At 41.3% G+C, this 26,517-nt stretch overlaps 1 long non-coding RNA gene and 1 other non-coding gene across 2 annotated transcripts in view; one reads left to right on the forward strand and one right to left on the reverse strand.

Moving 5' to 3' along the window:
• The first annotated feature begins 670 nt into the window (after positions 1-670).
• LOC115893601 overlaps positions 671-26,517 on the forward strand; it is a 44,116-nt gene continuing 18,269 nt past the window's right edge. Inside the window, exons 1-7 of the long non-coding RNA XR_004053660.1 lie at positions 671-713; positions 1,859-1,917; positions 3,768-3,865; positions 13,444-13,633; positions 18,893-19,103; positions 22,772-22,931; positions 25,129-25,238. This is a non-coding gene — a long non-coding RNA (uncharacterized LOC115893601). The remainder of the gene's footprint in view (positions 714-1,858; positions 1,918-3,767; positions 3,866-13,443; positions 13,634-18,892; positions 19,104-22,771; positions 22,932-25,128; positions 25,239-26,517) is intronic.
• Positions 1,952-2,058, reverse strand: LOC115893705. Its single transcript, XR_004053767.1, has one exon. It is a non-coding gene; the product is annotated as a U6 spliceosomal RNA (small nuclear RNA).

Raw genomic sequence — 26,517 nt, forward strand, 5'->3', positions numbered from 1 at the left:
GAGTCTCACTCTGTCTCCCAGGCTGGAGTGCAGTGGTATGAGCTCAGCTCACTGCAACCTCCACTTCTTGGGTTCAAGCAATTCTCCTGCCTCAGCCTCCAGAGTAGCAGGGATTACAGGCTTGCACCACCATGCCCAGCTAATTTTTGTATTTTTGGTAGAGATAGGGTTTTACCACGTTGGCCAGGTTGGTCTTGAACTCCTGACCTCAAATGATCCGCCCGCTTCAGACTCTCAAAGTGCTAGGATTACAGGAGTGAGCCACCATGCCCGGCCCCAAAAATCTAACTTTTATTTTCCAAATGGAAAGCTAATTATCCAGTGTGACTTATGGGATAATCCTTTTTTTTTTATTTCCAATCTTAAATGTCACCTTTTATCTCTAACAAATTCCCATCTATGCACATGCTTGTTTCTGTGCTCTAGAATGAATTTACTGAGTCTGCTCTGTTAACTCATTGTTTTCATTACCATCTGTCTCTTCCAAATGAGTTTTAGAATCAGCTCATCAAGTTTCAGAAAAAAAACATTTCTGGTTTTTTAATTGAGATTTTATTAGGTTTATAGATCAATTTTTTTTTTTTTTTAAAGACAGGGTCTTACTCTGTTGCCCAGGCTAGAGGGCAGTGGTGCGATCTCGGCTTACTACAATCTCTGCCTCCCAGGTTCAAGCGACTCTCATGCCTCAGCCTCCTGAATAGCTGGGATTACAGGTATGTGTCACCATGCTGGCTAATTTTTGTAGTTTTAGTAGAGACAGGGTCTCACCATATTGGCCAGGTTGGTCTCGAACTCCTGACCTCAAGTGATCTGCCCGCCTTGACCTCCCAAAGTGCTGGGATTATAGGCATGAGTCACTGTACCTAGCCTTATAGATCAATTTGAGGAGAAATGACACCTTCACATTACTGATCCTTCATTCAGGAAATGGTACATCTCTCCTGTTATTTTTTGTTGTTTAGTGAAGTCATAAAGAATATTTATTCCTAGATTTAAGTATTTTTATTTTCTAAAACGTCCCGTTCTCTTCATTTGGGAATTAATGCAAGATTTTTACTAACTTTTTAAATATTGGGCATCAAAAACTACTTAGACAACTGTAGGTTTGCTAGTTTCTCACCTTGTCACTGTTGCTTGTATATAGCATCTTCTTTTCTTAAATTTAATTTTCCTTCATGGCTCACTGCAGCCTTGACTTCCTGGAATTAAGTGATCCTCCCACCTCAGTCCCCCAAGTAACTAGGACTACAGGCATGTGCTACCACACCCGGCTAATTTTTGTATTTTTGGTAGATACAGGATTTCCCTGTGTTGACCAGGCTGGTCTTGAACTCCTGAGCTCAAGCAATCCACCCTCCTTAGCCTCCTAAAGTACTGGGATTATAGGTGTGAGCCACCACCCTGGCCTAGTTTCCTATTTCTGTTTTGAGGTACCTGACTTAATGTTCTACAAGCAGTAATCAGTTTAAATTTTGTGGACCAACTAGGTAAAGTAGTTAATTATAATTATGCTATCATCATGCATGAATATAAATTAGAGTGGTGCAAATGCTTCAGTTGAGGTCTTTAAGTTTTTACATCCACTAAATTAAAGATTGAGTAGCAAATCGAAATTAAAACTAGAGGAAAAGTCAAAGTTCAGCTTCTAGCTAGAGTCATTATAGCAACTCCAGGAAATAAATCTGCATGCACAGAAGGAGAGAGCAAGAGGAAATAACTGTTGATCTCTAATATGAGCTCTAGGCAATTGTTTTTCTATTTCTTCAATACTTTCATGTTGAGGTGACTAGAATTATGATTCTTTCTTTCATGTATTCCATTATATTCTCTGTCATATTTTTCTCTTGAAACCTCTCAGGAAGAGCCAACTTTCTGAAGGAGACAGAATCATCATGCCTTCACATTCCTAAAGATGGGGTAATCTGGGTTTGTTCTTTTTCTCTCTATGTATTTTTAATATGGAAACTTCATGAATTTGTGTGTCATTCTTGTGCATGGGCCATGCTAATCTTCTCCATATCATTCCAATTTCAGTATATGTGCTGCCGAAGCCAGCACGGGGTTTGTTCTTTCTAACCTCATTTGGTTCATTCATTCATTCATTCATTCATTCAACAAATATTCATTGAGCATCTATGACACTGGTTTTCAACCTGGTTATATAATGAAACCACCCAGGGAACATTTCCAAAATAGCATTACCAGTTTTCACCCATAGATTAATGGAACCTAGGCCAGACCTATACATTTCTAAAGCTCCTCAAGCAATTATGATGCATATGAGGGTTGAACACAGCTGCCCCATGATATATTAGGTCCTATGCAAACAAGAGGGGATGCAAATAAAAATAAATAATTGCTAACATTTATTGAGAATGCATACTGTATGTCAGGCACTATTCTCAATTCCTTATGTGTTTTAACACATTTAATCTTCTCAACAACCCTAGAAGGTAAGTATTATTCAGTCTCACAAGAAAACTGAAGCACAGAGAGGCTAAGTAACTTGTCCAATGTAACACATCTAGGAAGCGGCAAAGTCAGGTCCTGGAGTCCATCTTCACTTTTCTATGGTCCATCCATAGTATCATAGTCGAGCAAATAATGAAAAGACAGGAGATATGTATCAAGAACACCTAAAGTGACAGGTGGAGGAAGGAGATAGGGTCAGGAAGCCTTCCTGTAGGAGGTGGCACTTCAATTAAACAGAGGAAAAATGGAAACCAGAGAGGCAAAGTGGGGAGTAGAGTTCCTCAGATTCCTTCCTCCCTTGTCTTGCTACATAACCTGCCTCCCCTAGTCCCAGGAGCTCCGTCCTCCCTCTTCTCCTCACTGAAAACACTGGAATGCCCTCAATCATCCTTAATACGCCTAACATTTCAACTGGGAAGTCTGAAGTCATGCACAATTACTCATGCAATTTTTCCTCCAGACAATAGGCCCTTCTGTGTGCTTCTCATTCAAATATATAAAGCTTCACTCTGTTGTTTTAAAAAAAGTCTTTGTTGTAGAAACAATTCACAAATGTGTCAAACACACATTGGTTCCCCACCCCCTTTTCTGTCCCCTCACCTGATTGGGATGCTAGCCTGCCAGGGACGTGTGCCCGCTTGCCAACTCTGCCCAGAATGGAAGCTAGCCCTGCATTTCACTTCACTTCTAACCAAGTGGGGCTCTAAGTTTAAGTTTGAGGTTAACCTCAGGGGGCATTTAGCCACACCTGCCACCCCCTCTGCCTGGCCTCAGGGGTGGGAACAGACTTCTGTTGGAGAAAGGGAAATGCTTGATGCTGCTAATTAACTGTGGGAGGAAAGGAAACCCTCTCCAGACACCAAAAATACCAAAGAAGAACATTATAAAAAGCAGCCTTTGTACCAGCCAGCCACATCATTCAGCCCAGCCCAGGCTGGGGCTGGAGGGAAAAATAACAACTCTCGCAGCCACTAAGTTCCTGCATCCCAAGTGGGCACCTCAGGAGGTCATGCCCTGAGTGAATGTCTGCTAGAGGAGGGGGTTCCAGAGCCATGGCGGGAGTCTGGCTGCCTTCCCAGCTGGCCTTTGGCAAACCACAGGAAGCTGCCTGAAGCGGCATGTTTATAAGGTGACTTGTGAGACTTCCTTAGAATAGCAACAGGCCTGTTTCATAACTTAAAAGCTGAAGAGTATGTGTCTGTGGAGGTATGAGGTGGAGCTGCAGGACCTTACTTTAGAGTCTGGGTAATCTCACTAAGGCAGGTCGCTTTCCCACCCTCTGCTTATCAATTTAGGGGCTGATCCTCGCTCTGCGGATGGGACTATCTTAAACAGAGAAGTGTCACCTACCAGCCAGCCCAAATCCCTGAGGCTTGAGTGCTAAAGTGCTGAAGTGAGTTTGAGTATCTGGGAGATACTCCCAGATACTCCCCTCAGACCAGAGGGGAGTCGGTTGGGGAGGGCTGGAGTTGCTTTGAGAACTGGGATTTCTTCACAAGTAGAAGGGCAGTCAGGTTTTTTGGCTGGGATCTTAAGTTAAAGAGGCTGCAGAATTTGGCTGCTGACCAGTATAGGGGAATGAGGTGAAACCTGAGGGTGGCCTTAGAATGGAGGACTGGGGACCTTAGAATTTGAAAGCTGCCAGAACTACACTGGAGGTTCTTGGAGGGCATGTTTACAGGGTCTGCCTTCTTTTATAGGGGCTGGGACTGATTCCCAAGACACTAAATTGCCAAAACCAGGAAGTTGGGGTACTAGGATTTCATACCAGGCAAGTTTCCCAGTCTCTCACTCCAATAACATTTTTGCATCTGGGCAGACAAGGGGGGAGATTCCGCCACAATAATACCACATGTGCAGGATCCCTGGCAGCTGCGCATGTGGTGGCATATCCCTTTCCCTCCCTTCCTGTTGATATATGATCTCCTTTATAGACTCCTCAAGTGTCAGAGCTGAAAAGATTTTAGAAGCCATGTAGACCAATTATTTTATTGAACAGGAAAGGAAACAGAGAACCAGAGAAAAATGATGGGCACAAGGACATATAGCTAGTTAGTAATCCCTAGGATTGAAGCCAGTTTTGTTTACAACCAGTCCAGGGATTTTTCCACAACACCACGCCCTTTATAACAAATAACATTCGTATATCAGGGGCTCCTACCCATTCTATATTGTATTTCCCGTTTTACTCTCTTCCATGGAGAGTGCCTTGAACTGCACCTTGCTCATAGTTAAATGACTTTCTGAAAAGTTTCCACTATTTGGTATTTTGACAATAATAATAATAATAATAATAAAACCTTATTAAGTTAGAAAGAAAGAGGTTATCACAATCAGAGGCTGCCCATGTGAAATGTGACCAGGGTGGAGGAGCAAATTCCCAGAGTCTAAGGCCTCGCTGCTCAAAGTTGTCCATGGACCAGTAAGCATGGGTATCACCAGGGAGTCCCACCCAGATCTGCGGAATCAAAATCTGCATGTTAACAAGAGCCTACATGATGTGACTAAGTTTGAGTAGTAGTACCTCTTTGAGGCAAGGCTCTGCAAAAAATCCTTCTCTTCCTCTTCCTCCCCAAATGCTTAACTTTCTACCACCTCACTCTTGCTCCTTTCTTCCACATGCTCTGTCCAGTGTTACTCTATTAATCTGGTTCTGCCTTTTCTTGAAATTTTAAAGCCACAAAGGGGTGGGGTGGGGGTCGGAGATGGGGGGACTGGGTGTATTTTAATAGGGGACTGAAAATGGAAACTTTTGAGAAAAATAAAATATGGCCAATTGGGAAGATCTTTTGCGGCTCCAATGTCACGTTGTTAATGTTGAAATATAAACATCTACTATGTTTATATTGGCTTACTTGTAAAATCATCAACTTTGGTTATATTTAGGAATCTGATGGCTTGGAAAGCACACTGAAAAACTCTGAGAACAAAAATATTTTTCCCCTTAACTTTATGGAAAATAAGAAAATCTCTTTCAAAAAAACAATTCCAAGAACGTCTTTTCTCTACTTCATTATACCCATCCACCATGGCACCATCATACACTTTTTCCTCTTAGCTTTCTTGTTCTCTTTGTTCCTAGTTCAGTTTTCTCATTTCATTTACATTTTTTTTAAATTGGGGTTTTCTTACTATTTATTTTTTATTTAAAAATTAGGAAATAGAGAAGTAAAAGAAAGCACAACAGAATCCCGCTGATGTAGAAACTATGTAAACTTCTTATATGAAAGTATCTTAAACCTTTTTGTGCATATATTTGTTAACAAAAATGGGATAATTCAGAATATAATAATTAATATCTACTTACTTTCAAGTGGAACTATAAATTACTAATTTCTTTATATCTGTGAACATACCTCAACAACATTATTTTTGTTAAATTATGCCACTGAAATTGTATCATGATTGATTTGGTAATATTTCTATTGCTGAATATTTAGGTACTTCAAACTTTTCACAGTTAAAAGCACTACTGGGCATGGCACAGTGGTTCATGCCTGTAATCTCAACACTTTGCAAGGCTGAGGCAGGAGGATTGCTTAAGGCTAGTTCAAGACCAGTCTGGGCAAAATAGTGAGACCCTTGTCACTATAAAAAAAAATTAGCTGGACGTGGTGGCCCACCCCTGTGGTCCCAGCTACTCAAGAGGCTGAGGTGGGAGGATCTCTTAAGCCTGAAAGGTCAAGGCTGCAGCGAGCCATGATTGCATCACTGTGCTCCAGCCTGCAACATAGCAAAATCCCATCTCAAACAAACAAACAAAAAGGAAAAAGAAAAATAGAAAAGCAGTGAAAAGCAATACTGCATATTCTTAATGATTTTATTACCTTAAAAAACTATTTAATTAAGTCATGAACACATAAAGGCATCATTACACTTGTGAAAAAAATTTAAGATAACATGAAATCCTTTTTGACCCTCATTGCCAGCCCTGCTTCCCTTCCTCTCCCTCCTCCCTTGTTCCAGCTCTCCCACTCCCACACATCTCAAGGAATCCAATCATCAACCCAATTTTGATGGGGATGCATGCAGTGCAGGGCACAGAATTAAGTAATGTAAAGATTTCAGTCAATGACACAGTCTCCACCCTAGTGAGGGAGAATAGGCATGCATTCATGGGGAGATGCAAATAACAATTATAAGCCATACACTGTACCACCAAGCTCAAGTTAAGGTTAGGCAAACTGAGAACAGTCCCAATTACTGCTGAGTGCACATGAAGTCCTCTTCAATTTTCAGCAGGATCACTGCTCCAGGTTTTTACTTGACCTCCTTGCCTATAATCTCTCCCTTTCAACCCATCCAGTTTACTGCTGATAAAATAATCTCAAAAGCCACTCTTCTGATACATATGATCTTATTCATTCCCTGCTCCTCTTATTCTACCTGCTAAGAGTTTAAAGACTCAGCTCAAACTTTAATTTACTCAGTATGCAGCTACTGAGCACACATTAGGTGCTAATCGCCTCTTCTAAAGCTTTCCTCACTCTAGGTTCTGCGAGCAACTCCCTCATCGTTTTTTAACAGATTCTACTTTGTTGGGACTGTTATTTTTCTGGCCTACCTCGACCCCAAACCATGAGTTCTTAAAGTACAGGACCTCCATCTTATCAGTCTTGTACCCTCAGCACCCAGTACAGTGCTGGGTACATAGTTGATGCTTTATATTTGTCTGCTCAATGAAAAGAACAAATAAATGAGCTTCCCAGAAATGTTCCACTGGTTCCTAATGTACTTTTAGGATTTGGAGGTTACTTCTTGCTTAGAGTGAGAAGCAACTGCATTAGGTGGCGGGAACAGAGGCAGCCTTTGAGGTGACATGTCCTAGTTCCTTAAAGGGATGTGTTGGTTCTTGCCCCATTCGAAGTCTTTGGATTCTACATTTGAAACAAACAGCGTATTGCTGTCTTTGCAATGTAAGAGATACTAAGGAAGCGTTTGTTCAAAAAATAAAGAAAAGGGTTTTTTTGTTGTTGTTGTTTTTATTTTTTGAGATGGAGTCTCGCTCCATGGCCTAGGCGGGAGTGCGATGGCACAATCTCAGCTCACTGCTAGCTCTGCCTCCCAGGTTCAAGTGATTCTCCTGCCTCAGCCTCCTGAGTAGCTGGGATTGCAGGCGCCTGCCACCTCACCCAGTTAATTTTTGTATTTTTAGTAGAGACGGGGTTTCACCATGTTGACCAGGCTGGTCTTGAATTCCTGACCTCAGGTGATTCGTCCGCCTCAGTTTCCCAAAGTGCTAGGATTACAGGTGTAAGCCCCCACACCCGGCCAAAGGAAAAGTTTTAAAAAGATCCCAACTTTCCCTAGTTAGGAATTGAAAGTTTGTAAAGCTCAAATCTGTTCATGTTGCCCCCTTGCCTAAATCCCTTTGGTTGTTTCCCATTGCTGTTAGGATAAAGTTCAAAATTTTAAACTTGACCAACAAGGCCCCACATGGCATGAAGGCTGCCAACCTCACCAACATCCTGTCACATCTTCTTCTTAGGTCTCTTTACACTCCAGCCCCACAAGTAATTCCTTTGTTTCTCATGAGCACCACACTTCTTCAAAAATGCTTCTTTTGCCTGGAACACTCTCTGCTGTAACCGACACCCACACCCATGGCCTCACACTTCCCCATGTCACCTGGCTTATTGTCCTGCATCCTCTTGTCTCAGCTTAGCTGTCACTGCCTAGGGAAGCCTCTGTGGACCACACTCTAAGTTATGTCACCCCACTGTACACCTGCATAGCACTCTGCATTTTTCCCTTACAACGCTTCTTATTGGTATAACTTGATAGTTAAATGTGTATTATTAAATGTTTTCTTCTTAATCTCCACCTCCTGATTCCAGACTATAAACTTCAGGAGGACAGGATCCATGTCTGTTCTGTTCACTACTTTATTGAAAGGGTTTTACCTACATTATTTCATTTAGTTGAACAATCCTACAAAGCAGATATCCTCATCCTTATTCGGCAGATGTGATAGTAATGTGTGAAGCTGATAGACTTGTGTGATAACGTCAAGATTTGAGCATGGTTCCATCCATATTTCTAAAGGGCAAGAAGTTTGTTTATTTGGGTTTTGGATTATCAGGACCTGAACTCAAAGTCCCCCTGAACTAGAGTCCCAGTCTCACCACTTTCTAATTTTATTTTGTTTATTTATTTTTGAGACAGAGTCTCATTCTGTTGCCCAGGCTGGAGTACAGTATCATGATCTCGGCTCATTGTAACTTCTGCCTCCTGGGTTCAAGTGATTCTCCTGCCTCAGCCTCCCAAGTAGCTGGGATTATAGGCGCTTGCTACCACGACCGGCTAATTTTTGTATTTTTAGTAGAGACGGGGTTTCACCATGCTTGCCAGGCTGGTCTGGAACTCCTGACCTCAGGTGATCTGCCCACCTCGGCCTCCCAAAGTGCTGGGATTACAGGTGTGAACCACTGTACCTGGCTCTAATTTTGTAATTCTAAGTGAGCCTCTTCATATATATAATAGGGATAATATTACTTATTTTATCTATCTCATAATATTCTTTAGAGGACCAAATGAAATAATAGATATGAAGTGCATGGTAGACTATAATCCACTCTACCAATATAAGTGAAACAAGTAGCTTTTTAAAAAAACATTTGCAACTTCCACCTCCTAGGTTCAAGCGATTCTTATGCCTCAGTCTCCCAAGTAGCTAGGATTACAGGAGCACAATACCAGGCCTGGCTAATTTTTAGTAGAGACAGGGTTTTACCATGTTGGCCAGGCTGGTCTCAAACTCCTGACCTTAGGTGATCTAGCCGCCTCAGATTTGACCTTCCAAAGTGCTGGGATTATAGGCATGAGCTACCATGCCCAGCCTCAAGCAACAATTTTTATCAGGCTCCAGCCCATAACAGCTGCTGCTTATCTGGTTGGCCATTCTGGACATGAATTTCTTGAATAAAATTGTCAGTGTGGAGACACTGAGTCCAGGTGTCTCTGTACATTATCTAGTGGAGGTTGTTAGCCCAGGACTGAAATTGGCAACAAAAAGATTAATTTTGAATGACTGCATCCATTTTACAGAATGAGGACTGTACATTTAGTTTTTTCATAATGTAAATAACGACAATAAAGAATATGCAGTGGAGTTCTAGTATGTAACCTCCAGTCCCTGCTCACCGAGGAAAAGATGAAACGGTTAGTTAAGTGTGGTTAATGATTAGCATTAATGGTTAAGCACTTAGGCTTTGGAGTCAGACAACTGAGTTCAATTCTCTCAGCTCTACATTTACCAACAAGGAAAACTTGGGCAGGTTACTTCTCTACAGCTTCATTTCTACATCTGCAAAATAGATCTACCCCTCAAATTGTTACAAATACTAAAACTAATAAAGTAAGTGCCTGCACATAGGAAGCCCTCCATAAGTTTGAAGAGTTACTGTCATCCCAGCCCACTTTCTTTCTTGGCTTGCTGATCCCGTGCACCTATTTCTTGCATGCTTCTTCCATTCTAATTGGAATGAGGATTTTCAGGTGTCAGGATCTTAAATACTAATGGCTAAGAACACTGCCTCTCAGTCTGCATCTGGTTCCAGCAAAGCCAACTTTGTATATAGAGAGGAGATCTCTCCTCTTATGCTCTTCGCACAATGACTCCCACCAGTTTCTTGTGCTTCTGGGGAAGCTTCTCCTATTAATGTAGAGCAGAAAGTTTTTCTATTCATATTTGAGAAACTGCATGTCTTGACTCAGCTACTTTTGAGTGGCACACTCCGGGTGGGAGGATTTTTATTCTCTTTGGCTTTGGACACCAAGAGGATGTGCAATTTAGAGCCACAGTGAAAAAGGGGTTTTACTGTTCAGTCACTGCAAGGCTACTATTAATATCACATAGGCTATATAGGATTTGATTCATTATTAAACTTAAGAAGGAAGTCTTTCTTCAATTTTGAACTAGGAGCCGGAAATTCCAGCTACAGCATTATATTCTGGTTTGTGTATGTGCTTTCACTTGGCATTTTTTGAGACACTATCGTATTCTATTCTCTGGGAAGACTACAAAGATGAATGGCATCTTCCCCTCATTGGAACTTGCAAGCCTATGTAGGAGATACAAACGCAAATAACGGGAGGGAGTGAACAAGTATGGAAGGAAGGACATTCTGAGAGGGGCCTCCTCTTTTCTGGATTGGGATTCATGTGTACAGGGTGGTAAAGTAAGAGAGTGAAAAGATGTCAGGCTCTGTGCATCACCACACTGGGCCTGAATCTTACTAAAGTTACCCTGAGCAACCCACTTGCCCTTTCTGAACAAGTTTGCTCATGTGAAAACAGAATAACCATGCTTACCACATAAGATTTATTGTGCAGATTGAGTGAGATAGAGTACAAAAAGTGCCAAGCACAATGCCAGGCTAATTGTAGATAATATTAGCCACATGTATAAAATTATGATTAATAGGCTAGGCGTGGTGGCTCACTCCTGTAATCCCAGCACTTTGGGAGGCCAAGATGGGCGGATCACCTGAGGTTGGGAGTTCGAGACCAGCCTGACCAACATGAAAAAAACCCCGTCTCTACTAAAAATAAAAAACTAACCAGGTATGGTGGCACGTGCCTGTAATCCCAGCTACTCGGGAGGCTGAGGCAGAAGAATCACTTGAACCCAGGAGGCGGAGGTTGTGGTGAGCCGAGATCTCGCCATTGCACTCCAGCCTGGCCAACAAGAGTGAAACTCTATCTCAAAACAAAAATTATGATTAATATCCAAAGGCGTAGATAGTATTAATAAATCTTGTCAGCATATAGGGGCCATGGATGAGGCTTAATGAAAGAGACCTTAACTCTCATCCTAGTAACATGGTGGCCATGGACCATCTTCCCAGATATACAACTCTGCTTTACCAGTAAATGTGAAGTGCTTCCTGCTAAATATATGCCACTCTTCTGACACAGATAGTGATATCCTGTGGTCACTTCCCTCCCCTACTCATATGTTAGGTAGTGGTTTCATGCACACCCCACCCAAGATGGTGGATTATCTGACAGTACCAGAGAAACAGGAAGAACAGTGGTTTCAACTGAAGTAAGAGACTATGTATTTTACAGTAAATAACTTCCATTCCCATCAGTTCCCTGACCAAACAATGTGCAAGCTATAATGTGAAATGATAAGGAAGCCAAGGCACAGCTTTTGGAAAAGCTGAACGCCTCCTTAATATTTGATGCAAATTCTGTCAACTGTAGCATGCTGAATAAGATGATGGCCGAAGAGAACTGTGGTCAGGATAATGACTCTAGCAGACAGTGGAAGGAGGAAAGGCGCCTGGCACCATACCTGTAAGTGCAACTGCACTGCCCTCTATAAAACTGCTGCTTTGCACTAGAATCTCACATTTGGTTTGACCACGGTGGGAAAAGTGATCCAGATTAGAACAGTCACTCAGTAGAAGCTAACCCAGATCAATTATTATAAAACTCCTTGATTTATGGGAAATACGGAGTTTCTAGCAGGAAAAAATGAGGTAATAGGTGATATCATGGTTGTTATTCATAAGAAATACCACTATGGACTTTCCTAGGTTTCCAAAAGTATTATTGTTGCAGGGGAATTGTAACATCTAAAGGCATTATTGGCATTAATATGGTTGTATCTATGTTCATCATGATGACAATAATAATGGTACCATTTTTGAGCTTACAGCTTAGGTCATGGAGATTTGCTTCTGAGGACCCTTGGCTTTGGTTAAAACTGTACAAGCCTTGGAGAGGGGCTTATGTTCAGGATGTAGGCTAAAAGTTCCACAAGGTTAAAGGCCTTTTCTATCTTCCTCAGGATAGTGTCACACACAGAGCTCAGCACAGTGTCCAGTGCAGGATGAGTGTTCAATCAATACTTGTTGCAGTGTTTGATTCAACATTCATTACCTCTTTTAATCAAAGCCACCCTGAAAGCTCAATATTATTAGCTCTAGTTTGCCTGCTTGTTTCATTGCTACACACAGAGTTACACAAGTGATGGGGTATTGTAGAGGTGAGAGAAGGATGCTCTATAGTGGCATGATACCTGAACTTAATGTGGCAGAATCGAGGAAAATATTGTTTACGTGAAGGTCCTTCCACAGAGTTGGGCAGGGGAGGGTGGCTCTGTTGGCCATTTGACTAGAGAATGAGCTCAAAATCGTGTTCATGGGGAGAGGGAGCATCAAGGGGAGATGTCTGTAGAATGCTTGGGCACATAACAACCATCCTCACATAGCCAGGGCCCGTTCAGAATGGAAGAGACTCTTGTCCTGTATAGGCCCAAAGGGCAGAATGCAATACAAGTTTTAGGGAAAGTGACTTTGGCTTCACACAGGGAAGAACATTTAACCCCTACTGCTGTTTAGAAATTAAATAGATCACCCTGGAGGCAGGAAATCCTCTGTCATTAGAGGTGTCCAAGGAGGAATCACATGATCACTTGAGAGGGATATTGGGAAAGGGATTTAAACATTGACTAAGTGGAGAGAGGCATTGGGCTAAATGAGTATCTCCTTTGTGTCTCCTGTATTCTATGATTCCATAATCCTTTATTTGAAATTTGTGAATACGGCATTCAAAAATGAATGTATTTAAAAGGAAACTAAGTAGTAGGTTAGGTCCAATTGTGTGAGTCTACAAAATCCCCTAGGACAGAATCTCCATCTGTGTGACAGAGCACTGTGTTCCCAGAACCCATGCTGATGCTGAGCACATGACACACCTTTATTAACATGTGTTAAATGAATCATTGAATTCTGGATATGCTAAGGACTTATGCTATGAGCTCCTCCTTCCCAAGATGTCATGGAGTGTGATGGGAATGAAAACTGAACTCAGATCAACCTTCCTGTTCCCCTTTCCTATGTAGAGAAGTTTGGTCTAGAAGGAAATATTTGCACTTACTTGCGGCTTAAATGTTTGACTCACATAGTTTCTTCCTCTGGAGAAATGCCTCAATGTGTGTATTTTCTGTTGGCCCCATAGCTCAGAAGCTGTTTGTGAGTAAACCACACAGAAGTCAACTTGTGGAATGCTAGGATGAGAGGTCCAGCAGGGGTCTGAGGGATGCCCTACTCTGTGACATGCCGGAGCAAAGGGACATAAAATAACAGGCAGAAAACCATAATCCAATATGGGAAGTCACCCCAGAGGTGACCCTGGAGAAACCCCAGAGGTAAGTGTGTCTGGCATCTCTTAAGGGCTCAATACAGCATATTGAACAAATGAACAAATCCAGAAGGAGTGCTGGACTAGGAATCAGGAAGCCTGCACTCCCCCTCTGGATCTATGTGTCACCATCTGTGTGACCTTATGCTCTCTTGCTGTTATTTGGGACTAGCAGGCATTTAAACAATTGTCCTATTTGGGAGATACCAGTTATAGAGACAGAAGAGCATATTTGTCTCCACTAGTTGGAAATGGGAAGTGGGTGGCTTCAAGGGCCACTTTTACAAAGTAGAGTAAGCAGGATTGCAGGTATACTTGGATGTGACATATGAAGAAAGGAAGGTGGTCCAAAGCAACTCCTAGATTTCTGACTTGGGCAGCTGGTGGATGGCAGCAACGTTTACTGATGTGGGAACAAGCGAGCAGCAACGGGTTTGAGAGGACTCTGATCACGGGCACCTTGTACTCCCAAAGCCCACATATTCAGAAATATTTTGGCCCTTTGGCTCCTTCCCTACCTCTGTGACTCTGAAAATAGGCCCTCTGCACGAGTGGGGTGGGCCACTGCAAAGCAGGCAGCTCCAAACGTGATGGAGCCTCAGGTTATGCTTCCTGGTGCTGGGGTGCTTCATGGGGCCGGAGTAACTTGGCCCTAATTCCCTCATTCATCTTTTTTCTTATTTCTAAAGCAGCTCCAAAAGGCAAATATGGAGATCTGGGACCCACAAACCTAAAATTATAAAGAAAAAAAGAGAACCGGGGAAGCGTCAAGATTAGAAGCTGGTTTCCTTCCAGAGCTTTGCTTCCTTTAATGCACTCGCCCACACTCTCCCTGTTTTCCAAAGACCAACTGCAGGCTTGACTCCTGCAGCCATGTCAGTGCCACTGGACCTTGGTGCTGAATAAATGAAACTAGAAGGCAAAAATACAGTTCTCTGAGGACTGGGGATGGCTGGGAGCATCCAGCTTAGTGTCAAACTGAGGAAATGGTGGGATAGGAATTGATATGTATCGAGAGAACAGATCTCCCATGGACACAGCTACCATCCTGATCTGAGCCTCATTTCAGTACTGCAGGCCTGGATAGAGTCAGCTGACCCCAAAGCACTGTGCTGGAGAATAGAGAACGACTGTCATTCTATGGTGCCTTCTGAATATCGCTGCATAGACAGGATGCACTCTTTATAACAGCAGAAAGAGACATAAAAGAGACAAGGGTGGGGAGAGCGAATGTAAAAATATGAGAAATTATGCCCCTCATCTTTAATTTGTTTTGTTTTTTTTTTTTTGAGACAGGGTCTTGCTCTGTTGCCCAGGCTGTAGTGCGGTGGCATGATTATGGCTCACGGCAGCCTCCAACTCCTGGGCTCAAAAGATCCTCCTGCTTCAGCTTCCTACATAGCTAGGACTACAAGCGTGTGTCACCACACCCAGTTAATTTTTTTTTTTTTTTCATTTTTTGTAGAGATGAGGTCTACATTTCCCTGGCTGGTTTTGAACTTCTGGCCTCAAGCGATCCTCCTTGGCCTTTTAAAGCACTGGGATTACAGGCATGAGTGACCTCACCAGACCTTCTCTTTTTTTTTTTTTTTTTTTTTTTTTTTTTTTGAGACAGTGTGTGGCTCTGTTGCCCAGGCTGGAGTGCAGTAGTGCGATCTCAGCTCACTGCAACCTCCACCTCCTGGGTTCAAACCATCCTCCTACCTCAGCCTCCCAAGTAGCTGGGATTTATAGGCGTACACCACCATGCCTCACTAATTTTTGTATTTTTGATAGAAATAGGGTTTTGCCATGTTGCCCAGGCTGCTCTCCAACTCCTGGGCTCAAGTGATCCTCCTGCCTTGGCCTCCCCAAGTGCTGGGATTACATGCATGAACAACCGTGCCCAGCCCTCTGACCTTCATTTTTAAAAAGAATATGTTTTATTTTTCTTTCTAATTACAAAAACAACATATATTCATGGTACACAATCTAAGAAATACAGAGACATAAAATAATCAACTGTAATCCCACTAACCACTCTTGCTATTTGATGAATATTTGAATATTTACTGAATGCTGATTAGCTGAGGCACCCTAACAATCGTAAGGCTCAGGTAGTAAAATTATTCTCCTTTAATTAATGAAAGAACTGCGATTCAGTGAGGTTAAGATTTGCCTGAAAACACACAGCTGACATGTGGTAGAGCCTGAATTTGAACCTGGTTCTGTATCCCAATTTTCTCACAATATTTTATTTGTCTTGATCCACCAAGATTTGTCTTGGTATTTGTCTTGATACCAGAGATGATGCTACCTCAGCAAATAATCCCAATTTTCAAATGGGGAATACTTCAAAGCAAAAAGATACTGCATGAAGATGTTTCAAACATTCGTTTTGTCTTTCGGGTCTTGTCACAGTTATCGCAATTTTGTAAAATCATTCATTGCAAAAGTGGTGTTTTGATTCTTTGCCCTTTCCGGCAACCAGAACAGAAAGCAACTTCCCTTCTATCATTTGGCCTGAGGCTTCTTTCTGTTTCGCCCAAGGCAGACTGTGGTTAGCACTCAGTGCTTAACCTCTTCCTCTTGCATGTCCCTCCGAAGTAATAATTTTTTGTTTTGACACTTTAGATATACTGGACCCTAAAAATCAAGCCAATAAGGAGCAGCCCAGAAAGGAAAAGAGTGCCATAGTCTCACCTGTGTTTCACGGAGGTCAGTTTTGTAGCAGTGCAAAGGCTGGCTTGATTAGGAGATCTTAGAGTCAGAGAAATTGGTTTCACTTTTAAAAAACGAACAAATGACATGGGTAACAACCTTACCCCATTCATAAGCTTCACCATCTCTCACCACATCTCTGTGTCTAGCCCCATTCCTGAATTCCTTATCTGACCCTCACTTCATCTTGACATAAAGGAGATTATTTACATAGATTATTTGATGATTTTGTAAAAGCTGAAAATTTAATAATTTATTCTTTACAGTAATGAATTAAGTGTGAACATTGAAATATCACTGGCACTAAAATTACCTCAGTAAAACATCATGTACCCAATACCCAATCCTGACTACCCAGTTTTATTCCCCAGTCAGTCTAGCTCTGACAGTTTTAGACACTTCCTGCACATGCTCCACCATTAACCAGCTCTAGCTCTTCCTAGTAACTCTACAGTGGCTCTCAAGATAGAATTGTCATTAAATGTGGAAACTTTGGTTGTTTATCTTTATTTTTATTTTTACTTATTTATTTATTTTTTGAGGCAGAGTCTCACTCTCGTCGCCCAGTCTAGAGTGCAGTGGTACAATCTTGGCTCACTGCAACCTGTCTCTGGGTTCAAGCAATTCTCGTGCCTCAGCCTCCCTAGTAGCTGGGTTTACAGGCGTGTGCCACCATGCCTGGCTAATTTTGTACTTTTAGTAGAGACGGGGTTTCACCATGTTGGTCAGGCTGGTCTCGAACTTCTGACTTCAGGTGATCCTCCCGCCTCGGCTTCCCAAAGTGCTAGGATTATAGGCCTGAGCCACTGCACCCGGCCATAGATCAATTTTTTAAAATTTTGCATATGAGTGAGAACATGTGCTGTTTGTCTTTCTATGTCTGGTTTATTTCACTTAACATAATGTTTTCCAGATTCATCCATGTTGTTGCAAATGGCAGGATTTCGTTATTTATGGCTGAATAGTATTCCATTGGGGTATATATATACATATATATACATATATACCACATTTTCTTCATCCATATTCATCCATTGTTGAACACTTAGGTTGATTCCATATCTTGACAATTGTGAATAATGCTGTAGTAAACATGGGAGTGCAGATATCTCTTTAATTTACTGATTTCATTTCCTTTGGATATATACCCAGTAGTGAGATTGCTGGATCACATGGTAGTTCTATGCTTAATTTTTTGAGGAACTTTAATACTGTTTTCCATAATGGCTATATTAATTTAAGCAGTGGGAACTTTGGAACCAAGCTGTCTGAATTCAAATCCCACCTTTACCACTTTGCTTGTGACTTTGGGCAAGTTAATTACCCCATGCCTCAGTTTCCTTGTTTACAAAACAGAGAAATAGTATCTATTTTATAAGGTTGTTGTGAGATCAAATACTTGTAAAGCTAATGCTTGTAAAGCTCTTAGAATATGGCCTGGCATATTGTAAGCACACTGTAAAAGTTAGCTATAAAGACAAATGGAGTTGTCTGTCCATCTTGTCATCTCAAGGGTCAGTGGTCAAGATATATTCTTAAAAATTATTTTAAATTTTAATGGTTTTCCTATTTTATTTATTGGCATTGCAGAGTAATTTTTGTTGCACATGCACAGTAGTTTGTTTCCAAATTATACATTAAATAGATTTGTATGGGCTTGTGTAGAAATCTTAACCATTTATAACATTGTGTGTAGTATACATATCTCTATCTATCTATGTGTATATTTGTATGCACACACACAAACACTTTTTGCAGTAGATTTTTGGACACAGATTTTATGTACTATATCCAGCTTATTTTATAAATTTATTTTTCTTCTGTTTATTTTTCATTTTCCAGAGGTTAGGCTCATAAAGCATTGTCAAGACTTGAGGTGGCCTTGAATAGCATACTAAAATTTTGCATTTTATTCCCTGTGTTATATGGATTAGCCCAGAAAGGAAGAGAGGGCCATAGTGTAACTTGTGTTTTAGGGAGGTTAGTTTTGTAGCAGTACAAAAGCTGGCTTGATAATGAGATCTTGGAGTCAGAGAGATTGGTTAAAAGGCAGTTAGAATAACTCAGTCTGAGAACCTCAATTGAGGTGCTGGACAAGAGGGAATACATGTAAGAATAATCTGGGGATAGAATCAAGAGGACTCAAGAATGTAGTGGTGAAATGGTTGAGAGAATTCCAAAGGCTTTCAGTTTCAGTTGATGAGAGGCTGGTGAAACCATTAGGAAAGACAGCCTTCTCTATTACTTCCTAAATACAGAAGGGATTCAAAATTTTCAAGGAGAGGTAGAGGTAGAGACTGTAAAAGGTAAGAATATAAAGCAAGCCTATTCCTCAGCTCAAAAAAACTTGGCATCTGAACCTAAAACTAAACAAAGTTGGAATCTTTTGTTAAAAAAAAAAAAAAGAACATATTTAGTTGATAATGATTTTCACTGATAATTCATTTGACCATGATAATCAAACACATTAAATGTTACATTCCAGGCAGTATCAGGTAGATGCTAAGTTTGTGAAGCAACACACTTTTTCATCCCTGCAAATCTGAAAGTTTACCTTTTCCAATAGAGCAGCCAGAGCTCTGGAAAGAAACAAACAAGGACACAAGTGCCCCAACTACATCCTTTTCAAGATGCGAATGCTTTCCACTTTCACCCAAGACTCTCAAAGCCTATGTGTTCAGTGGGCAAAGAACAAGACGACAAGATGACTTGGTCCAAGACTGCATGGGCAGCCAACTGTGCAGCAGGAAGTGGCTGAGGCCTCCAGCTTGGAAATGGTGTGCTCTTACTAAACCACACTTCTCTCCCACCTCCCTCCTGAAAACTCCAGCTTGCATAGGGGGAGTTTCTGAGAATGAGAATGAAGCTTTTCTATATTGTAGCTGAGGGTTCTATTACCGTATTTTCTAAGTCAGAAATCCAGATGCATGACAAATACAGTGGTACTAATGGCAACTAAGGGACAGATTTTTTTTTTTCTTGGCTCACTGCAACCTCCGCCTCCCAGGTTCAAGAGATTCTCTTGCCTCAGCCTCCTAAGCAGCTGGGATTACAGGCACACACCACCACACCCAGCTAATTTTTGTGTTTTTAGTAGAGACAGGGTTTCACCATGTTGGTCAGGCTGGTCTTGAACTCCTGACCTCATGATCCACCCACCTCGGCCTCCCAAGGGAGACAGATTTTTTAAGACACTGGGAAAAATCTAGAGTGTGTAGTTGCCATAATAAAAATATATCATTTAAAAGACTGATTCCACAAATACTTATTCAGCACCTGCTAGGCATCAGGCACTGTTGTAGGCACTGGGTAACAGAGTGGTGAAGAAAACACACAATATGTTATGTAATGGGAATGGGCACCCCACTGGGCAGTGTGTTGGGACTTAGGATCAGGTCTATCAAGTTAAAGGTATGACCCAATGAGAATACGATTGGGCAAGTAATTGTATTGCAGATTTTTAACTTCTACTTGAAAAGAGGATCAATTTGAACCCGGCTTGACTTATCAGTAATATATCCCTAACTCCCAGTGAAAAGTCATCTCTCCCTTCTCTGAGCTCTCCTCTACTTCCTTTGATCCTCTGAAAAACATTGGATCATTCTAACATGTGTTATAATGATTTATGCATGTCTTATCAGCCTTTGTAGACTCCTTCAAAGCAGGTGTTGCTTCTCTCTCTAGATCCCTCTCCTGACACTGGACATTGCCGGCATTCTCTTCTCTTCTCCGCCCCCATTCATCACACAGTTGGAACTCCTTGCACACAGAACTCTTTGCTGTTGTCAGTATATGACAGTCTCTATCCCAGCCCTTTGCCATTGCACACACAGTTCTCTGTGACAGAACACTCTTTCCTTCTTAATTTCTTGGGAAAACTGTGACTTTTCTTCAAACAATCAGCTCAGAAGCTACTTCCTCAGTTAAGTTCCCTATGACTTCTCTGAGCAATGTGTGGTCATGTCCTTTTGCCCTTGCAAGGCTCTAGGCATATCTCTGTTAGTTCACTTATCATTGTTTTTCTTTTTTTTTTCAGTGTTTGTCTATTGGTCTATAAGCCCTGGGGCAGAGTCCTCTTTTCATCTATCTATGCCTCTAAGGCCTTGCATCTGTGCCTGGAAGAGGCCTTCAGTGAAAGTGTGCTGAGCAATTGACTTGCATTCTGAAATACCAAGAAGGTATCCACATGACTCTAAGGCTCTCCTGTCTGCCAAGCACCCCACCACTCCCACCAAAAAGCTCATTTGTCCTTGCTAGAAATTCTCCCCAGTACTCACTCCTTGGCTTGAAGGCACTGAGACTTCTGTTAGAATCCAAATGTTAAGCTGTGGATAGAGCATTGGAAGGACAGCATGGAGACCTATACAGTCCCTAGGTATCCACAGGGCTTGCAGGGAAAGTTTGACTCCAGGAGTCCTCATGAATACCAAAATCCTCAGATGTTCAATTCCCTTATATAAACCTATGCACATCCTCCTGTGTACTTTAAATCATCTCTAGGTTACTGATAATACCCAATAGAAATACATGCTTTGTAAACAGTTGTTATATTATATTTAATTTTTTTTTTTTTTTTTTTTGAGACAGAGTCTTACTCTGTCACCCAGGCTGGAGTGCAGTGGCTCTATCTCAGCTCACTGCAACCTCTGCCTCCCGGGTTCAAGCAATTCTCATGTCTCAGTCTCCAAAGTAGCTAGGACTACAGGCACATGCCATCATGCCCAGCTAATTTCTGTATTTTTGGTAGAGACAGAGTTTTGCCATGTTGGCCAGGCTGGTCTCGAACTCCTGGCCTCAAGTGATCCACCCACCTTGGCCTCCCAAAGGGCTGGGATTACAGGCATGAGCTACCACGACCGGCCTACATTTGTATTATGTTTTGTTATTGTGTTATTTTAAAAACTTTTTTCAGAATATTTTTTATCTGTTTTTGGTTTAATCCTCTGATTTGGAATCTGTGGATATGAAGGCTGCCTATGTTCTATTTTGAATTCACCCTACAATTAGTTGTGTGACCTTGGCCAAATCATATCACCTATCTAGGTCTGGGTTTCTTCATTTATAGAGTGCAAGTTATACTCAATCCAGAATGGTACATAGGTTTTTTTTCTTCAGTGCTAATTTCAGCAGTGGCCTCCAAGGGAGTGCCATTGAAAATGGTGAAGCTTAGGTCAGGAAACATACTCCGCTAGAAAGAATATTGTGACTATTTAGTCATTTCTATCCATTTAGCACAGAAGAGAGGAGTGGGTTGCATCTGCCTTGCGTTTGCAGACACTGAACTGGGTAGGTCTTTGGGTTCCTTTTAGCACAGACATTCCACATTTCATGATCCATGCAAGATTATATGTCAAGTCAGTTCAATTTTACTCCACAGGCATGTGTCAAGCCTCTGCTGCATGCTATACACTAAGTAGTGTGAGATAAAAAGAAGAAATAATGCATGGTTCTTGCCGGTAAGGGACTCAGGGATGATTAGTAGAGGTAGTAGATAATAAGTGTTAGTAGATTATAGAAACTGAGGCTCCATCAACAAATGGAGGAGCTGGGTCTCAGATTAATTTGAGTCTTAGTGCTTTACCCTTTTCCACTATACCTTGCTACCCTTCTTTTAAGGGTAGTGAGAAGGGAAGAGAGATACTGAACTGAAGGCTTAGATGTTTTCCACACTGGGTGCATCATAGCAGAGGCCCATGATAATCAGTGAACAGTGTTAGAAATCTGGGAGGAAAGGGTAGAAAAAATAACAAAAGAGTCTGGAAAAGAAATTTTGTCTATTGCTTGAGAGCTGCTCTTCGCTTCAGTACAGGCAGACTTCATGGGACCATATTTATAAGCAAGTACATTTCCTTAGGTTACATATGTCTCAACTCTAAGATTCTGTCCATTTTTTAACAATGATGGGGTTGAAGACAGGCAATGATATTTCTGGGAGGAAACAGTGTAGGATAATGGTTTAAATCAAATCACACTGATATTATGTCTGGCCCTGACCTTGCCTCATGAAGGTGTTCTTTGTCTTTTGTGTGTGTGTTTTACTTTTTTTTTTTTTTTTTTTTTACCAGAGACGGGATTTTGCTGTGTTGCCCAGGCTGGTCTTGAACTCCTGAGCTCAAACCATCCACCCATCTTGGCCTCCTAAAGTTCTGGGATTATAGGCGTGAGCCACAACACCCACCCTGATGAAGGTATTCTTAGAACCACTTCAGGGAATGGCACTGTGCACTCTTAAAGTTTCCACAAGCATTTTTATCTCCGTTTGGTTTGAAAATACCATGATTTTCCAAGTAGTAAGTTTTTCTAAGTAGTGAGATTTTCCAAGTAAAGGCAGATGGGTTTTTTTCTGAGTCTATTGTGTGGATGCATAGAGGTGAGGGAGTAGCCGTAACTCCAGTGTGTGGTCTCTGAACTCCAAACATTCAGACTTTTTTTTTTTTTTTAACAGACAGGATCTTGTTCTGTCATCCAGGCTGGAGTGCAGTGGCAGGACCACAGCTCACTACAGCCTCAAACTCCTGGGCTCAAATGATCCTCCCACCTCAGTCTCTAGAGTATCCGGGACTACGGGCACAGGCCACTACACTACACTACACAGGCTCTAGAAGGTATTTTCAATCCAATTTGACAGCTAAGGAAAATGAAAATCAAAATTAAATAATTTGTCTTAATATATACAAGATGAAGATATGAATATATACATAAGATATTAATATACACAAGATAACTTGTATACAGTTTGTACAAGGTCAAGTCATGATTCAAATACAAGGATATTGATTATAACATCTATTTTATTGTATTGTATTGTATTGTATTTTTGAGACAAAGTCTCACTCCATCACCCAGGCTGGAGTGCAGTGGTGTGATCATAGCTCACTACAATCTGGAACTCCAGGCTCAAGAAATCCTCCCACCTCAGCCTCCCAAGTAGCTGAGATTACAGGCACACACCACCACACATGTCTAATTTTTGTACTTTTTTTTTTTTTTAATAGAGATGAGGTCTTGCTATGTTGCCTAGGCTGGTCTTAAACTCCTGGGCTCAGGCAATCCACCCTTCCTGGCCTTCCAAAGTGCTGGGATTAGAGGTATGAGCCATTGTGCCTGGTCCCAGATTCTTAAGAATGACTAGGCCTGGCCAGGCATGGTGGCTCACTCCTGTAATCTCAGCACTTTGGGAGGCTGAGGTGGGCGGATCACCTGAGATTGGGAGTTCAAGACCAGCCTGACCAACATAGAGAAACCCCATCTCTACTAAAAATACAAAATTAGCAGGGTGTGGTGGGCACATGACTGTAATCCCAGCTACTTGGGAGGCTGAGGCAGGAGAATCGCTTGAACCCAGGAGGCGGAGGTTGTGGTGAGCCGAGATCACACCATTGCACTCCAGCCTGGCCAATAAGAGCGAAACTCCATCTCAAAAAAAAAAAGAAGAAGAAAAAAAAAAGAATGTCCAGACCCTGAGAAAATCATATCATTAGATTCACATAAGACATGCAGAAATAAAGAAGTTACTGATTTCTTAATGTAATCTATTTATATACTGCATGCAATGCACACACCACATACACTAACATAATATGCCCAGGGAAGTTAGCTCATAAGGGCATCCCTTTCGTGATACTGAAAGACCTGGGAAACCAACCAATAGTTAGAAGATCAGCAAGGGAGAATTCAAAGTTGAAATTCAATGAACCAAGCATGATATTTATTTTTAGCTATGGAAACCTTAATATATAATATAGAGTGTTGGAGCTAGATGGGGACCAAGGTCACCTTAACCAACTCTTTCATTTCACAAAAAGAAAGCTGAGACCCCAAAGCAGGAATTGATTCTGCCAAGCCCACATCATTGATTCATTTTCTGTTCCATCCCACAAATATTTAGAGTGCCTACCTGGAGTTAAAGCCTCATCTTAAGCAAAGAGGAGCCCTCCATAAGCTCAAAAGTCAAGTTGGGGAGATGGATATAAAGAGAACGAATTCTCATACAGTATGATTAGTGCTGTAAGAGAGGTATTGGCAAAGATTTTCTGTAAAGAGCAGGACTGTAAATATTTTTAGGTTCTGCAGGCCATATAGTCTCTAATGCAACTACTAAACTCCATTGTGTGGGACAAAAGCATAAATAAGATGTAAATAATAAGAGTAGCTGCATTCTAGTAAAACATTATTTTTTGCCATTGAAATTTTAATATTATATTTACATCAAAAATAGCTTTCTGATTTTGATTGTTTTCAACCATTAAAAAATATAAAAACTATTCTTAGCTTGAACCCAAGAAACAGAGGTTGCAGTAAGCCAAGATCTCGCCACTGCACTCCAGTCTGGACAACAGAGTGAGACTCTGAAACTCTGTCTCCAAATATATATATATATATATATATGGGGGTGTATACATATATATATATATGCATTTATGATTTTTAATTCACAAGCTTATAAAAACAGGCAGCAGCCAGATTTGGCCCACAGGCAGTGGTTTGCTGACCCTTGTCTTGGATAAACAAAAGTTCCAGAATTTTCCAGCATCCATGAAGGTATGATCCAGTTATTGATCGGATAATTTTACCAAGAATAAAAATGAAAAATAAAAAGAGTATGTATTTGTGAGTGTTACTCTGAAAAAGTAGGGCCACAGAGATGGGGACTATTCACAAAAAAGAATAGAAGAGATCTGAAAGCCCCTAATTCATCCCCACTCAACTTCCCCTGCCAGTTAAAACCCAAATGCTTCTATGATCTTGAGCCAACTTAATTTATTTGCTTTTCACATTACATCGACTTTTAATTTTATACAGTTTAAAGTGGAGGTTCCTCTTTAGAAGAGTTGCCCTGTCCAGAGTTTCTACATGGCCATGCTTAGAAGGAGTCAAATGGCTGTACCAGATGCAGTTCCTCTAGAATTCAGGTAATTTTTGAGAGCATTAGGGTGCCCTGTGTGTGGCCTTTGGGCAGACCAACAACCTCCTTCTAACAGATATGAGTGCAGAGGCAGTCATTATCTTTGTATGCCTAGCCCTTCAGAACAGGGTTTGGCACATCACAGTCACTAGGCTTTGCCATGAGCAGTTTCCCTGATGAAAAAGTATATACTCTTTCCCCTTATAGGAGAATGCTCTGGGTCTCAGTTTCCTCACCTATAAAGTGGACATAATAATATCACCTACATCACAGGTGTTATGAGATCATGTGCAATCACATAAGTAATAACACTCTGTAAACCATAAAACACTCTGTGAATTATCGTGTAACTTCCCAACATTCACGTCTATCCCTACCACTCCTACAGTCAGAAAATCATTTTATCTCTCTGGGGCTTATTTTCCTTATCTCAAAAGTCAGTAGGGTGACTTCAATAATGTCTAAGTTCTCTCCCAGCTCTACCGCTCTGACCCTGTGCTATGTTAGTAAAGGAGTTTTTCATTAAATGGGGAGAAGTTGTGCATTATGGTTGAAAGTGAAGGGCAGAAACAAAGAAGTCAGATATAGAAAAATAACAGCAACACAAAAAGAAGACAAGAAGAGAACCTTCCTCATTAGGTGTCTCTGATCAAAGACCTGCTTCTTTAAAACACAAAACTGCCATATTCCTTGGCATAGACTTGCTTTACATGTAGAAAGTCACGTTTGAGAATCTCGGTTTTCTCTCCTTAACAGTGAATTAGTCTGTTCTCATGCTCCTAATAAAAACATACCTGAGACTGGGTAATTTATAAAGGAAAGAGGTTTAATTGACTTATAGTTCCATATGGCTGGGAAGACCTTACAATCATGGCAGAAGATAAATGAGGAGCCAAGTCACGTCTTACATGGCAGCAGGCAAGAGAGCCTGTACAGGGGAACTCTCATTTATAAAATCATTAGTTCTCATGAGATTTATTCACTATCACGAGAACAGCATGGGAAAAACCCACCCCTATGATTCAATTACCTCCAATGGGGTCCTTCCTACAGTACATAGGAATTATGGGAGCTACAATTCAAGATGAGATTTGGGTGGGGACACAGCCAAACCATACCAACAGAATCAATCAATGCTTAGAAATGTTCAAAAGAGTATCTATCTAGCAATTTTTCATGACAGTCTCACTGCCCAGATACTTTAATATGGAATACACATTGCTGTGTCATGCCTTTTTCACCTCTGCTGAAAGCATTAGCTTCAGCAAAGTAGATTGAGAGATGTC

Source organism: Rhinopithecus roxellana, chromosome 15, assembly GCF_007565055.1.
Source record: "Rhinopithecus roxellana isolate Shanxi Qingling chromosome 15, ASM756505v1, whole genome shotgun sequence".
Taxonomy (NCBI): domain Eukaryota; kingdom Metazoa; phylum Chordata; class Mammalia; order Primates; family Cercopithecidae; genus Rhinopithecus; species Rhinopithecus roxellana.